Below are 16,891 nucleotides of genomic sequence, written 5' to 3'. Positions count from 1 at the left end.
CTTTTTACGTGATCTTATGATAAATTTATGACATTTTGAACAGTGCAAACCACCTCCCGACAACTTGAATTAATCGAAATCTGAGATGCACGCCAATCGACGTTCGCGGTTTGTTACTTTGCGTTTTCCGCGCTGTATGGGAAATTCGTGGTTGAAATTTGCATTTTATTTGCAATAATTGCTCAGCTCAGTTGCAATATTGCAAGAGTAGCGTTCGCATGGATTAAATATGTTGAGGTTCAGGTTCAAATGCAATGGCATTTGTTTCCAGCATATATGATAAATATTCTACTGTTGCCGATAATTGAATTTGATCGTACATAATGTCATTATAGGCTACAATGTATATGTCACGTTGTGATATTCGTCTAGGAAGCATGTATTTCGATTGCCATCCTATGATTTAAGCGGTATAATGATAAAAAGTAAACAGATCATTTAAATTCTTTTTAGAGTAAACAACACCCAATACGACAGCATATTGTAAATTTTACCTGTAATCAATACAATCCTTCTGTCAAACGTCCCCATGCCTGTGATCTTGGCAATGAGTGCAGACGCCTGCGGACGAACAAGGGAACAAACAAACAAACATCAAAAGTGATCCCTGACCCTAAACGGGTTCAAACGGTCTACATCGTGTCAACGTCTTCACGACGACTGTGAACAGCGTCCTGTTACAAGCAGCAGTATTGCCTATATACACCAGAGTAAATGCTTATGAAGTCGCCAGTGGTGTACTCGAAAGAGTACTCTATAGAGTACCAAGTCTCGGTTGAAGACGCTGGCGGATATCTGGACAACTCAAGAAATAGGATTGATCGTATGGAGTAATCATTAACCTATCGCCTCTGGGAATTTGGTTGAACAGGAATGTTTCATAGAAATGGAGAAAGAGAGAGTGGGGAGGGGGAGAGCTGATTTACAGAGGGACACACAGAGAGAGAGAGAGAGAGAGAGAGAGAGGGTGTAGGGACTAGGGAACCTCATTTGAACCACGGATATATAAACTTCAACTATAGGCATAGCCCTATACACGCACGAACATACAGCCACAGGCAGACACCGGCATGCTCACAGGATATTTAAAACATTGATACGAATAATTATTATCCATACAGAGGATTTTTAGAGCCCATAAATACAAGTGTTATTTTGTCGACGCACCTCATAACCTCCGACCCACTTAGAAAGTTTGTTGATCTCGACCAATATTTTTTGCCGAGGCGACCAATATTTAAAACATTGGACGGCAAGAGGGGAATTCCCCAAAGTTTTTATAAACTGCACCGTGATTGGTTGAGATATACGAGATTACCCGAAATATGAAGTAAAAACGTTTGTGATTGGTCAATCACGAATTAACTAAAATATCATTTTTTCTAAAATTCTGTGTTTATACAAACAAATTTCATATATCAATTAGTTAAAATTGTTTTTCATACAATTTTTAAAAATATCACTATCATAACAGGAAATTAGATTTAGGTTTGATGAAAACAAGTTGCATTTTTTGTGCAGGCGACGATCGATCAGCTCAGCGCTACAGCTAGATAGCCCGCGATATACAAATAGCCGGTCGCCGGCTGCATTTGCATGCATGTTACGTTATGTGTTAATTCGATCTTTCACAATCTACGGTAGATGTGACGTGAATTGTGTCTCAGATCTCGGATACAAGAAAGGGTAAGTGAAAATATTCTTAGCTAAAATCCTCTGTAGGATAATAATGATAATATTGGATGTCCTATTTTCGGTCAATACAAGGAAATATTAGACTCGCTAAGCAAAATATTGGACTCGTCTTCGACTCGTCCAATATTTGTGCATAGCTCTCCAATATTTCCTTGTATTAACCTCAAGGCCATCCAATATTATATAAATGTGTGAATACATAAACATGCATGGCGACTAACTACAGCACCTTTGTTCCGTTTATCTATGGGTTGCTGGTTCTTTTTGTGCTGCTTTAATGAAGAGAGTTTACTCTTAAAAACATCAACTGAAACAGTGAAAATACAATCAAGTTCATCTTGGACTGGGAAAATACATGATCTTGTAGTACATGTACGAGTAGGCCCATCCATACTGAAGAAGTAGATCATTTTGAAGGTGTTAATATAGAAATGCAGCTAAATTTTGTCGACGTAATTTCGGCAGCAGGCAAAAAATCGGAACAATGACTAAAGCTGTCAACAACACGTTGCAATAATATATTTCTGTTACCCTATCTAAGGCTAACGCCTTGGTTGTTGTTTGAAATAAACGAAAATGATATTTCTCCGATGCACATATTATATATATATATATATATATATATATATACATATATATATATACATTATGTATAAAGATTTCTGTGATTGGTTATCTTATCAAAAAAAGAAAGAAAAAGAAAATGTATGTTGATTGATTCACCCGCACTTGTGCCCGTACGAGTCTGTGCACTTTCTTTTCAATTCCTCGAAACTGGTCGTTTGTGTCACTGCAAACGTATCCACTTATATCATCATGTTTTTATTCCCCTGTCAGCTGACTGAACACGATACACTTAATGCACCGAGGTGCTCGTAAAACTAAAACTTCTGTTTGAATATGCTATAGAAGTAAATGCAGACAAGTCTTACACAGAAAATACAAAAGTTAAGAGCACAATGGGATTGATAATTGCTTTATTCCTTCAGCAGTACTGTCAGCGATGAATTACATGTAAATGGTACAAGTGAAGTAATGACAGGTCGTTACGCACCACGTTCTTATATTAAAGTAAACTTCATCCTTACTAAAAAAATAAAAAAATAAATCAGAGTGTATTTTGTATTACAGGGATATACTATATGATTCCGTACGGTTACCGAATATGGGTTAAACACCATGGCCCGAATAGATCGTGATATAAGTATATATCCATTCTTCTTTTCTTTTCCACGATAACCATGATAATAATGCACGTTTACAACACGTTTGCGGTATATAGCTATCAGAGTGGTGTTTCAGTACTTTTCTCAAGGTAAAATCAAAGTCAACTCAAGCTGGAAAATATAGTTTGTTTTGTTTTGTTTTGTGTTTGTTTTTCATGACATTCTCATAGAGTGCCTGTAAGGCTTGGCCGATCTGGTATACAAGTGACACAGGCATTTTTTTCTTCTAAAAGTACACGATATAGAATAAAGGAAACCAAGTTAATGAAGGAAGGGGCTAACACTGTATGTAATGTATTGATGTTGCACGACATCAAGATGGACATGGCGGGTTTCATACAGATCAAATAGAGACAAACAGGATACATACAGCACTGATTTTCCATTTTCTGCCATTAAGAAAATACGAGGAATAGATTCGTCACGAGATTTAGCTCGATGATAAAAACGTAATAAGAAAGAAATATCGATATTAAATGATACTTCATAAGGTTATATGGCACTTCTTCTTTCTCTATGATTAACGTCAATCTATGAATATAATACATGTACACGTACCAAGTATACCCTGTAATATAATGTACTTTGAAGGTGTGGTATAATATTGGTTGAAGTGAGAATTCAGCTTCTTCTTTTTTTGAAGATACTTAAAAACCACTTTATGAAATATTAAAACACATACAATTCTACGTGGAGTTCAATGTTTATTTGATGTAAATCGATTTTGAAATGGCTGAGATATCCAAAAACAAAGTAAAAAAGGATATCCAAATAAAAGTTGGGAACCACCTTTTATTAGAATCGCTTTGTTTCGAATATCTCCGTCATTTCAAATCCTATTTTCATCAAATAGACTTTGAAATCCTCTCAGAATTACACGTATATATGCTCTTTTATGTTTCACAGCAGGTTTCTTATTATCTTACAAAATCTAAATAAAAAGACGTTAGAAACCGTAAACGCCATCTAAACTAAAACTGTACGTGTTCCGGGCTCGAGGTACTCAGTAGAAATCAATCAACAATGAGGGACCAATGCCAATAGCGTGCCTGCCTCCGTCGATAGAGATGGTTTCCCCGGTGATGAAGGATGCTGCGTCGGAGGCCAGGAACTTGATAACGGACGCTACCTCCTCAGACTCGCCTGCTCGCCCGAGGGGATGGGTCTTGGCTGCAGACTGCGGACAAGGGGACAATATGAACTATGGATTTATTCACTTGGGGGGAACGAGACTGCAACTTTGTTGGAGCATGTTCCCCGCGGGAATGACCGGAACATCGGAGTCATCCCAAAAGCCCTATCTACACCCACAAGTCATAAGGACCAGGAACTCGACACTGACAGAGGTTTATGAGTCATAGAGCCAACGAGTCATACAGCCCATGAGCTCGACACCGGGCAAATAAGATCCATGAGATAGTCCGGCACGAGGCAATGTCCACGAGTTCGACACTATAGGAAAGATGCCCATGAGACCAACACTACACATGAGTAAGTTTTCATTAAACCCCAGGATGTAATGAGCGTCGAGCTCGTGGGCTGTATGACTCGTAGGATGTATGACTCGTGGGTGTCGGATTCGTGACGTGCACCCGATACATCAATGGCGTAGGTGGGAGGGTCTTTAAACCTCCCGTTGACTGTGAAGGCATCACCCAGTAACTTTGTACGGGAGAAGGCAGGTGATGTTTGAATTCCATAATCTTATCCCATTTTAGTTTCGAAATGCATTATATTTGGTTCTTAAACAATAAACCTAGATTTGAATAAGTTTGCAGTAAATAGATTTGAGTTATAAATACATATGCATATACGCAGGATATTGTGAGAATTAAAATTGAATCTAAAAGATAAAACTTATGAGAACTGTTATGTGTGTGTGCGTGTGTGTGTGTGCGATGTTAATCTCGTATCTAATCTAATTCTAATCGGTTAACTACCAAAGAATAGCTTCATTTAATCTTAATCATTAAATCAATAACATTTTGTTTTATTTTTGACGGATAACCTGTCATCAAGATGTTTCTAACATAAAAATAGAATACTATCGCTTAATTTAATATTCATAGTGCTCTTTATGGAGCCCCAAACTAAGGGCCGTCGTCACACTAAGTTTTTCGTTTTATCTGTCTCGGAATGTTGCAATTTCGGGCAATTTAGTAGCAAATGCATGATATTTCTCACGAGACATTACAGTCACGTGATCGAGACGATCACAAAGAGGTCACGATCACAGCCAACGATCGATGACCTTTGGATATCGTATGTTCTGAACTTTTTTTTTTCGAATTTATAAAACTTTCGATGATCTGTCGTCGTCCTTTCGCTGCTTCCATGATGGACATCCTGAACGAATACACATTTGTACAATGTGGTGGTAGTATTTCCTCCTAATGAATGGACTTAAAAGTAAAACTCCACTCCAAGTTGAGGCTGATTTCGATAGATAGAATGGAATTAAACCATCAGAACAGGGATTGCTTTTATGATATCACAAAATGGTCATTCAAAAGGTTCAAATACTTTCTCGAAACAGTGATATCACAATCAAACAATCAAAATGTATATGAGATGAAATGACAAAAAAAAAATGATGAAGGCGGCACTCATCTCCGCATGGTCTCTCGTCGATTCAGTACTTTCCTCTTTTTTTTTCATACAGAAGGGGAGTGAGGAGGAGGGGAAGAAAACAAACGGGTACAGTACTCTATTTCCAAAAGTACTGCTCCAAAAGTTACACGACCATAAAGGTAGTTGTGTTTGCTTTTGTTTTTCCTTGGCGGGGAGGATGGGAATTGTTGAAATACTGACAAGACTATTTTTGAAAAATAATTGCGCTCAAGAATGAGAAATGGAAAAGAATATGAAGCTTTGATATGATACTATCATTCTAATTTGCATACGTGATTGTGACCTATAGTTTTCGCCTGACGTTCATGCAACTTTAACTCTTCTTTATGTGTGACGTCACTCTTGCTATCCTCGCTCATTGCAGTACCCCTTTAACTAATCGTTGTATGAATGTTTCATCATGGTGTCTAAATACTGACCTCTCTAACTTGGTCATCGTCCTTTCCAAAGATGGCATGTATTGGTGTTACTATGTTGCCAGGGCTGCAGACAAAACATTATCCAGTAAAGGTGATTGTTGTAAAATAAACAAAAATGCATTAAAAATGGTACATTCAATACAGTGCATTGCATATAGACTATCTTAATTCCATTCACGCTTTAACAGGATTGGATGTGATACAAAAATGATGCGAAAGAAACTGTTTCCACAGTAGTGGGGAATATGAGGTCAGGAGACTCCAAGGAGACTAAAAGTCATTGAAACTTATTTTGTGCTTTCTGAGGTTTCTCTCTCAAGATTTTGATTTGATTTTGCTTCGTTTGCTCTGAATGCATTCGGCGAGGGGAGCTTACCGTTAGTAACATAATTGACAATCAAAAACAGATAGAGTAGAGTGGATATAGTGTTACACCGTATATATCAAAGTGACTGTAAGGCATTTAACAATATATGTGTAATCATCACTACACAGTTTTCCTCGACAGTATTTTTGACCGTGCATCACAAAACCAGCAAAAAGTCGCACACACTGATTTTGTGTCAGGACTCAAAATAGGTGAGAGGGATCAACCTAGTCAATCTGGAGTTTTTCATATTTTCTGAAGGAGCAAGGCTTCCTCTACATCATGGTAAAGTTTGGAATCATAAAACAATTGGGAAATTATGTTTTTATGGTACGTTTTTCTCGAACACTTTTTTGAGAAAATAGTGTGTTTTGGTGTGTCTCAGAGTCCCCTTTTTATTTCTTGAAAACCCTTTACACACTCTTCACTTCGAGTCAACTCATAACTTTTTACAGGGTGTTGCTACTGCTTTGAAAGTTGGTATCAGTCATGGTAAGAATGTGTAAATATTTTTTTTTCTATTTTCCTCATCTGAGGTACTTTATTTTTCCACATATCTTCGCATATTTACAATCACATTATCTGCAAGTATCCAAAAGGCATTCAACATAATCATTATGACAGGAAAAAAATAATTGAAGGGTACATCAATGGTACCAACCAAAATAATTGCGTATTCTTCTTAATCCAATATCATCGAATCTCGTTTGGTTGCACTTCAAACTGATATAAAATCTTAATTCCGCTTTCAAATCTTCTATTAAATGGTGTACATTGAACAAGCATTTGTTTCTTTCATTGCGTTCTCTGACATAATTAATGTAGACAATGAATTGGGCATAATTCAAAAAAAGGTTTACTAATTTCATCTTTTTGTTACCTATATCATATCCGAGAATAATGACTTTTTCATTGATATCTATCACAAGATCGAAAATATTTCGAATTAAAACCGAAACCACTCTCCAATACATTTTGATTTTTTTGCATTTCAGCAAAAAATGACAAGTGGTTTCTTTACAATTACATACAGTACACAAATTATCATTCAAAATTTCCCATTTAAACAAATGTGTAAATATGGCATAATAAATTTCAGGCTAATTTAATGGTCCCTTCATTGTTTATGCTGGGGAGTTTCACATTCTGCTTTTTTATCCCTTTCATTGCGCAGCTAGCACGGCTTGGTAAGATTGTGTTGGAATAGATCCTATACTTTAGAGCCTCTTTTCTCAGTAAACACTTTCCCAGAGTATGTATTTTCTTTCAATATTTTGATGGGCTGGGAGAGTCTATTTGAATTCAGTTGTACATCATTTTAACGCTTAAAGTCTGCTCTTTCAGAATTTGTTCTTAACTAAAAATCCATGTCTGGCGACTTCTTGTTGGTTTTGTGGTGGAGGGTCACATTTGATAATAATAAATTGAGATGACTTATTAATTTATATATTGATAATCCGTAGAGATTGTAATTAAAGATATTAGATATGTTTACATGGTTTTTGATTAGGCAGTAAAAGATATATTCTCTTACTACTTTGTCATCAAGTTGTTAAAATTGAACCAAAATAATCTTGATCTACCTCTGTTCAATTACAAAACGTCAGAACAAACCTCACTGTACAGGCATTAAGCATGTCTTTCACTTTTCACGTTTACACACTATGGATGTCTTAATCATCACTTGACGTTATGATATCTCCATTATACTTATGCAGCGCTCGGAATTTTATTCAAAGCAATGTATTTAACACTCATAATAATAAGAAAGCAAACATATGCCTCATTCATATCTTTCACAGAAGAATTTGATAAGAAGAATTAATGAATTATGTACAATGTAAGAGGTATTTATTCAGCAAGCCATCAATAATCAGGAAGGTCAATACAAGCGGAAAATTTAAGCATGAGGGAACACATTCGTTTTGTCATTCAAGGCACAAACGTAAACATTGACATTTTGTCATTCATTTGCAAATGGCCTTCAAGAAAACAGTGATAATACACGACCAAAAAAATCAACAATATTCAATGAAAGAAATAACAAAAATGTGATGTTTTCATTCTCTTATATCTCTTTCAATCCTCAAGCAAAAACAAAGAGGGAAACTAAAGTGGGAAATACAATTTTTTCTCTCAACTACAACCTGAAATGACATAGGGAGTAAAGCCAAAGATGTCTTTATTTCATTCTGTTAATTTAAAAATTTCAGAATTTATGGAAAAAAAAATTAAGAACCAAATACTGATCCCAATTTTCCAGATTTGAAATAACAGTTCAAGTTTCTACCATTTTTAGTTAGTATAGTGCTCCTTCTCTAATGTCTTTTGAATTTGGATTCTTCATTCTCCTTCATTATATTAAGTCTTTCTAAATCACCGGGGCTATAAAGACATTATAGAGATCATAGGTTCATCCTTTTTTTTTTTGCAAGTTAATTCATGTTTCTTATTGGGTTAAATTTGTCTTTTGTTCTCATTGCTATAATGGAAGAGCACTTATGTATGAAGGACAACTTGTTAATTTTTGCAATTTTTTTTTTTTTGCGCCTTGGAAGAGAAGAACGAAGGTGTTCACTATGCTTAAAATGTCTTTTTTTCCTTTTGAGCTAGAAGGTAACCAATGATGTTACCTTTGAAATAGTACATAATACATTAAATTCCAGCTAAAAATTGTACGAGAAATATGAACTTGAAACAAAAAAAAAAAATGTTCACTTTCTTTTTCTAACAGCCATGGGATATTATATTACTAGTAATAGCTTATTATATAGGATATTATCAATCATAATTTATATTTGCAAATCGCTTCAGATGAATATTTATGAGATTAGACACATGTATATATATATATATATATATATATATATATATATATATATATAATAGTATTTATGTGTCTTTGCCTGTAGATATATGCGTTGAAAAAAAAATGTGCGCGTCATGTTATACTTACTTCACAGCGTTAACGCGAACTCCTTTTGAAGCTAGTTCTGCAGAAGACCCACAAAACAAAAACGAAATCAACAAAGAAAAAATTATTCGGAATATTAAAGATAACGAGAATAATGCTTAGTAACATGATGAATGGAGAGGTTATTGCTAGCATCATTGTTATTTTTCTCATATTTTGAATGAAATCATTATCACGAACCAGACTGATGCTTCATTATACAGCTGTATTTCCAAGAGCAGAGCACAATACAAGGTTTTGTTCGTTTGTTGGTTGGCTGCTTGGTTTGACTGTTTGTTTGTCTTTTTATTTCTAAATCTATGCATACAGGAATGACTGTAAATTACGCATGTTGGTGATGCATCTATTCGTATGGCATTATCATCATGATGCATCTACGATTGTGTTCTATGTCTATTTTTAACATTATAATTACGGTATAGGCCTACACATTATATACCATATGATTATTTAAACACAAGAACATATTTTTATCTGTCAGCTGTATTTATCAGTTGACTTACCAACGGCAGTCACTCTGGTAAAGTGATCAAGAGCGCTCTTGCTTAGGTTGTACGCCAGCAGATATGGTTCTTGTTTTATCAGACAGTTATAATATGCTAAAAACCGAAAATGGCATAGAAACGCTTCATCCTGGCGGGGAAGCGCATGTTATAGAATCAAGACACCAAACAAGTTAGTCAGCGCATTCTTCATCACCGACCACGATGCGATGTGATGTTAATAGATCAAAATCCGTTTCTGAAGCAACATAAACATGATAAACACAAGGTTATCGTCTGCTCCGTGTCATATATATATATATATATATATATATATATATATATTTAAGATATATAATCATTAGTCAGTTTCGTTACGAAGCTAACCAAGCTTTGCTATTGTTTTTACATGAAGAACATTTTAATAACGGGATCATCCCAATATTCCAAGACTCAAGTTAACAGGCCTATTCAGGACGTATGCTATACACAGTTCGATTGATCCTATCTCTTGAAGTCGGAACAAATTATTTTCAATTTCTAGTGACTGTCGTTATTCTCTTTCAAAAAAAAAATGGCAAAGTAAATTTGACAGAGTAATACATTAGTATTGATTATTTATAAATTGAGTAGAAAAAAAGAGTCCTTTGAAATTTTCATCACCCAAGTGAGAAAACAACAATAATACCTGTTTACCTGGAGAAAAAAAAATCATATTGTATTACATAATTGAACGATTCAGACTTTCAATTACACATTAGGCCTATAACAGGCAACTCCCGTTTTAACGAAGCCCATGGATCCGACAGCTTACTTGAGTTACAATCTATGTATATCGAAATTTTCGTCAAATCCGAACAAACTAAGTGTATAAAGATACCTAGCTGATAGTTTCGTGCCCTCAACTTTACTTCGTTCTATCCGAATTATAACCGTATCCGTTACAATAAGAGTGCACTACATGAGGAACTGATTTCTGTAGGAGTGATATTTACAGGGATGGTTCAGTTTCGGTTGAGATGGGGCTTGAGGTTTCCCACTTATTTTGAGTTTGTTGTTGTTGTTGTTGTTGTTGTTGTTGTTGTTGTTGAAATAATTAGAAACCTGTAATGAAATATGAAAGAGCATATAATTCTAAGAGAATGTAAAGGTTTATTTCATGAAAAGTGGTTTTGAAATGGCCAAGACATCCAAAACAAAGCGATCCTAATAAAAGGTGGGACCCACCCTTTGTTAGGATAGCTTTGTTTTACTTTGTTTTTTTAATATCTCGGCCATTTGAAAACCGATTTTCATCAAAATAAACTTTGAACTTTTCTTAGAATGGTATGGTTTTTTTTTGGAAATGCTATAAAGTGCTTTTTCAGTATCTCGCAAAAAGTTTAAAGCTGAATTCTTGCCTCAACCAATACTATATCATCCCTTTAAAAGCTGGAATCATTCAAAACAAGTACGAGATTCCAAACGCTCACCAATCGTTTGCCGCATATGCTCGAGTTATTTACAATGGAGCCTGCAAGATTATGAAGAAAAATCAAGTCAGAGATGACTTAAACATCGCGGATTTTCTATATCGGTCAGGATCATGCAAAATTCGATGAAATTCTATGGATAAAATCGTTCACCACTGGACGAATTGGTCGCATTATTATGGATATGCATCTTTCAAACAATTTAAACAGTCACTATAATGTGATGTGTAAACTGAACTACAATTACGTCAAGCGAAAGAATTACTTACAGATACACGTACACACACACACCGAACCGCATGGTTCTTGCCCCAAACTGAAAGGAAGAGAGAATTGACATGAAAATGGTGCGCCGTATTCAATAAGCACTAATGCTTGCCTTTGTAGGACGTAAACATTCAATAAACACTGATGCTAGCCTTGTAAAGACTATAAATGAATCGAACGTTGAACGTTGAAATTGCAACATTCGGAAATACAAAGAAACAAATAAAGAAACACCTGACAATTGAATTATTTTTTACCATCGTTTAATCAATCCCACGATTTTTCCCAACTGAGACATGCAATTGACTGATAGATAGTGTTCGGGCGTGTGTGTGGGTATCAGTGTTTCTGTGTGCGTGAGGTAGTGATTTTTGTTATTTTGTATGGGGGTTATAAGGTATTTCATTCTCGACATTTTTTTTTTCATTGACAAGAGTTATATTCTGTATCACATTTATATATGTACATCTGTTCATCTGAATATTATAAGTGTACCCCTTGGCAGCTAGGGGATGCGTTTCGTTTGTCTGTTTGTTTTGTTGTGTTTTTTGGTTTGTTTTTGGTACTTTTGAACATTCAAGTGGAATGTATAGAAACGAGTAAAATCAAAATGAAATTCGAAAGATATCCAGAAAAAAAGGTATGTGTCAATTATTTACAACGTACCTTTGGTAGCTATGAGGTGGGGCGCCGCCAACTTTGAAAGATGGAGAACCGATCGCATGTTGACGTTCATCGTCCAATCATATCTTTCCATCAAATTTTCACCGAGAATCGTGGTGACATAGGCGACGCCAGCATTGTTCACCTGGACAGCAGTCGGGTCACGTGATCGGAGTGAATTTCCACGTTAGTTTGCAAATTGGGTCGTTAAACATAATGGTAGCAGCTTCATCACAATCTACACAGTCAACCTGTCGACTTTGATGGGGGTCACTGTGGCAGAGAAAATTAGACTCCCGACTTCCCATCGGAAGACTCGAGTTCAATTCCCACCCAGTTCTAACGTCCTTGGACAAGATGTTTTTACCCACCATGTCCCTCTCGACCCAGGTGTATGAATGGGAACCTGGCAGAGCTAGGGTAATAATAAGGGCAGGGCCCTCTGATAGAGCAGTGGCAACACTGAAGAGGCTACCCTGGATAAAAAAGGACTTTATTATTATCGTCATTATTATTGTTATTATTTCATTTCTTATTAAAGTCATAATATTGGCCAAGTCGAACACAAATCCTACTCGGGATGAATGCAAACATGCTTTGATTCCATTGTGTATTAAAGTGGAAAGTTATGCAAAGTGGATGAATTTTCTTAAGTCCCTTTGGATTCGATTCTTTCGTTCCGTCTTACAATCATTCAGAGGTTTAAAAAAAGTGTTCGTTTGGTTGTGGCCACACTTCCGACCGTAATGATACTCACCAGAACATCCAGTCTTCCAAAGTGTTGATGGTGTTGTCCATGATACGCTGGACATCTTCCTCCTTGGCCAAGTCGGCCTTGATCGTCAGAACCTACAGTGTACAGTTTACCAGGTGAAAGTTTATGGAATGGCGCTCGAGCGCTTTATGAGCGTGGACATTTTCTGAACATGAGAGATGCACATGTGGGACTAAGGGCATGATTCCTGTGCCATAGCTCCGTGAGAATGTTAACATTTCTCATGATTACAGCAGGACTCCCTTCATACCCCCTCCATATTACTCTCAGAAAGTACGAATTGTTGCTGTTTCATTTTTAAAATAATTCTACGGCATTTTTATCACACGTGACCGCTACTATACGCAAGTCTAGATGTCGTGTGTGAGGCTTCATTGAGGTGTAATGAGAGGCCCCAATTCAGACCTTCTTTCAACAGACCTTACCCCGACAACATCGGGACAACGTCCGGAGCACAGAACACAAGCGCAGGAGAGAGCGAGGTGTACCGTTTTAACAGACCTCAGGAAAAATCTTCTCCGGGTAGGTTTCCATAGCAACCTGTTCACGCACGACGAAGGGAGTGTGGTTTTGACACGTGATCGGCAAGCGGTGTGTCATTCTGATTGGACTACTGCGCATGCTTGTTGCGTGTATTAAAGGAATGTCTTCGTGAGAGACTTTTAACAAAAGTATTGCCCTTGTATTATAACGCCGAATTAAGCAACATTTTGCTGAGACCGTACGTTTGAACAGGTATGCAGGGTCCCCAAAACATTGACAAAACAGACATCAAATTTCTTTCCGTCAATACTGAACTTTGTCCTTCGACAGGCCTTTGCTCAAGCACTCCTGGGCACTCTTGCCCAGCCGCTCTTCGTTCCTCCCTACGAGGACCAGGCTCGCTCCATCCTCGGCAAACTGGACGGCGGTCACAGCCCCGATTCCCGAACTGGCACCTGCAAATTAAATTGATTAGTTACAGTATATCAAAAGCAAGTGTTGAAAGTGTGTGATGTATTTTGATTGAATCTGTAACCCGTACTGTCGAGACTTTACTTTAAGTGTATGCGATGGCACTCAATATCCATGTTCAATGAAACAATACGCAGAATCAAACCAAGAGCATGACAGAAGTTTAATTTAAACTGAACATGCATAAAGCGATGGAACAAGTGATTGCGGCAATAATTACAGTAAAATACATCAGTGAAGTGTGAGGAAAACTTACAAGTTATTCATTTTGAACTTCTGCTTCCGACATTGCTGAATTAGAAGAATACAACAGTTATTGACGTCACGTGTGGGCAGTGATATAAAGAAAACAGCAAGAGAATTTCACAAAATTTCATTTAAACAAAAACACACATTTTAGCCTGTTGAAACAGACATCTAGTCCCGAATTCACGAAGGTGGTACCACCTTCGTGAACTCGGGCCCTAGGGCCTATAACTGAAATATAATTTCCCTGTTTTCTGAAAGAGGCATGTAAAGCGCCTCTTCATTATGTAAAAAAGTGAATATATGTTGATTTATCTTTATACTTCTTTATATCGTTGTCCATGCGCGCATGGCGTCATAAAATGTTGGAGTCATGGCGGCACTCTAAAACTGCATACCTTTCTTGACTTTTGAACGGACTGTCCGAGTTTCCTCAAACTTCACCAAAGTATTCTACCTTGCCGTTATCGCTGCATGCACTCAAACTACGTTATAATATTATATTGGGGCTACATTCTATTAAATTGAAAGGCAAGAAAGTTAAGCGATTTTTAAATTTTCGAATATTTTGTTTGTTGAAGTAGGTCGCAGCCATGCCATTTATATGAATCATGGTACATGAGAAGACAATTCCGCTACCTCCCAGTATTCCTCGTACTTTGTTCTGGGCCATTTTTCATAAAGCTGCTCGTAAAGTTATGCATGACTTTACGAATGACTGGAATATGAAGTGTCAATATGCGTGCCCATTTTTGCTTTTCCTTTCGCTTTAACAAAGTGCGATTGTATGTCAATATTTTATCTTCATTGGGACAAAATACACATTAAACTAAAAGCATGTGTTAACATGTAAGAATAATCATTATCATCTGCAAATTTCAACTTTAGCTATTGAAATTAACAATGATTAGGAAATCCACTGGTTTGTCATATCTAAGTCGTTCGTAAAGTCGTGTGTAACAGCTTTATGAAACAGGGCCCAGGTTTGATTGAGATGGGGATGCAGGTGTCATTTTTGGGGAAATACGTCGTGATTAGAAACCACTCACAATTAAGAGCTGCTAAGAGAAATTCAAAGTCAATATTTAATGAAAGTCGATTTTGAAATGGCTGAGATATCCCAGTACAAAGGGAAACACAGTACTCCTCATGAAAGTTTGGTTCCACCTTTGTGTTAACCAAAACTATAGCATCTGTTTTAAAAAGGTATGTACAATATATTGGTTGAAATGAGAATTGAACATTTAACTTTTTGCAAGGCACCAAGAAACCACTCATTTGATGAAAATTGATTTTGAAATGGCTGAGATGTAAAAAAAAAAGTAAAATAAAGACATCCTGATAAAAGGCAGGTGCCACCTTTTATTAACATCCCTTTGTTTTGGATATCTCAGCCATTTCAAAACCAATTTTCATCAGATAGAATTTGAATCCTTCTTCGATTTACATGCTCTTTCATATTTCATGAGCGGTTTCTCATTATCACACAAGAAAAAAAAAAAGAGTTGGAAACCTGTAGCCCCATCTTAACCAAAAATATACCATCCCTTTAAAAAGTTTGAGTTCGCTGAGAGTTCGGATTCCAATGTTTCATGATCATAACAGTGCTTGCACGTATTGCTCCATTCTCGTGGGTTTACCAGGGGATTCCACCTCCCTCGGCGTACAGACGGTGCTGAAGCAAACTACAGGCTAATGGCGTCGTCAGTCTACATTCTCGGTGGGCACAGATAAAACATTAGCAAAAAAGATCGCGCAGTTAAAGGCATAATTTACCACTTGCAGATGAAATAGAAACCCAGCATTAGTGCTTTGAAATAGTTCTAAAATGTGAATTAGGGATAGAAACAACCACTGTAAAAATTTTAATCCGTATAATCGATGTTAAGTATAATATTGTTGGATACACAAAATGTGAACAATAGTTATAATAAGAATTCTTCCATATCAAACCGTCTACAGTTATGGTTTATTGAGAAAAATACTGAAACCTCCTTATATTTTAGGCCTTATTGCGAAAATAGTATGTTTTGTGATACAACAGACATACACGTATGCATCAAATGTGATATCTTGAACATTTTTTAAATCACTTCTCTCAAAGGTAAACTGAACCTTTAAACGGCCTGCACATGACAATATTGTGCGCAGATCTGAATTTCGTCACATTGATTACAATAATTATTTATTCGGAAGTGCCCACAGGCAAAACGTACGCCAGTGCAGAAAACCACTGATTTTCACACGGTTTGATATCTCCTAATAATTCTTAAGCCGAAGTCTATTTATTATGCGACATTTAAACAGAGTTTACTTTATCATTATCGGCTCCCTTACATCCATCTGTTGCATTCAAACAAACTTTCTGCGGGTTATAGTTGCCTCGGGTAGACCCATATAGAGGGAGATATGGGACATTATTGTTGCACTAAGTTGCCTATTTGCAGTGTGTTTGATACCTCGGCTCCTATACCTCTTTCGTGTGAGGATGGACATTCTTTCTCGAAGACCAAGCACGCAAGACAAGGAAGTGTAGGAAGAATTGTGAAGGTATCACAATGGACATCAATTCAACCTTACAAATTTCTTCAACATTCGCAACCCAAGGGCAGAAGTGATGCACCTGCCTGACTTTACCTGTAATCAGCACGACCTTGCCATCGAAAGACCCCATATCACTGCCCTATCTGATCGCCTCGTGTATGCTCGAAGGAGACTAT

General features: G+C 36.7%; 1 pseudogene; it reads right to left on the bottom strand.

The window, feature by feature from the left end:
- Positions 1-3,063: 3,063 nt before the first annotated feature.
- Positions 3,064-16,891, bottom strand: LOC139730210 (3-oxoacyl-[acyl-carrier-protein] reductase FabG-like; annotated as a pseudogene).

The sequence above is a fragment of the Diadema antillarum genome, unplaced genomic scaffold (assembly GCF_040938485.1).
Source record: "Diadema antillarum isolate AM-2024a unplaced genomic scaffold, OU_Dant_1.0 seq00000298_RagTag, whole genome shotgun sequence".
Lineage (NCBI taxonomy): Eukaryota > Metazoa > Echinodermata > Echinoidea > Diadematoida > Diadematidae > Diadema > Diadema antillarum.
The sequence above is the reverse complement of the archived record's forward strand: the minus strand, read 5'-3'. Positions and strand labels throughout refer to the sequence as shown.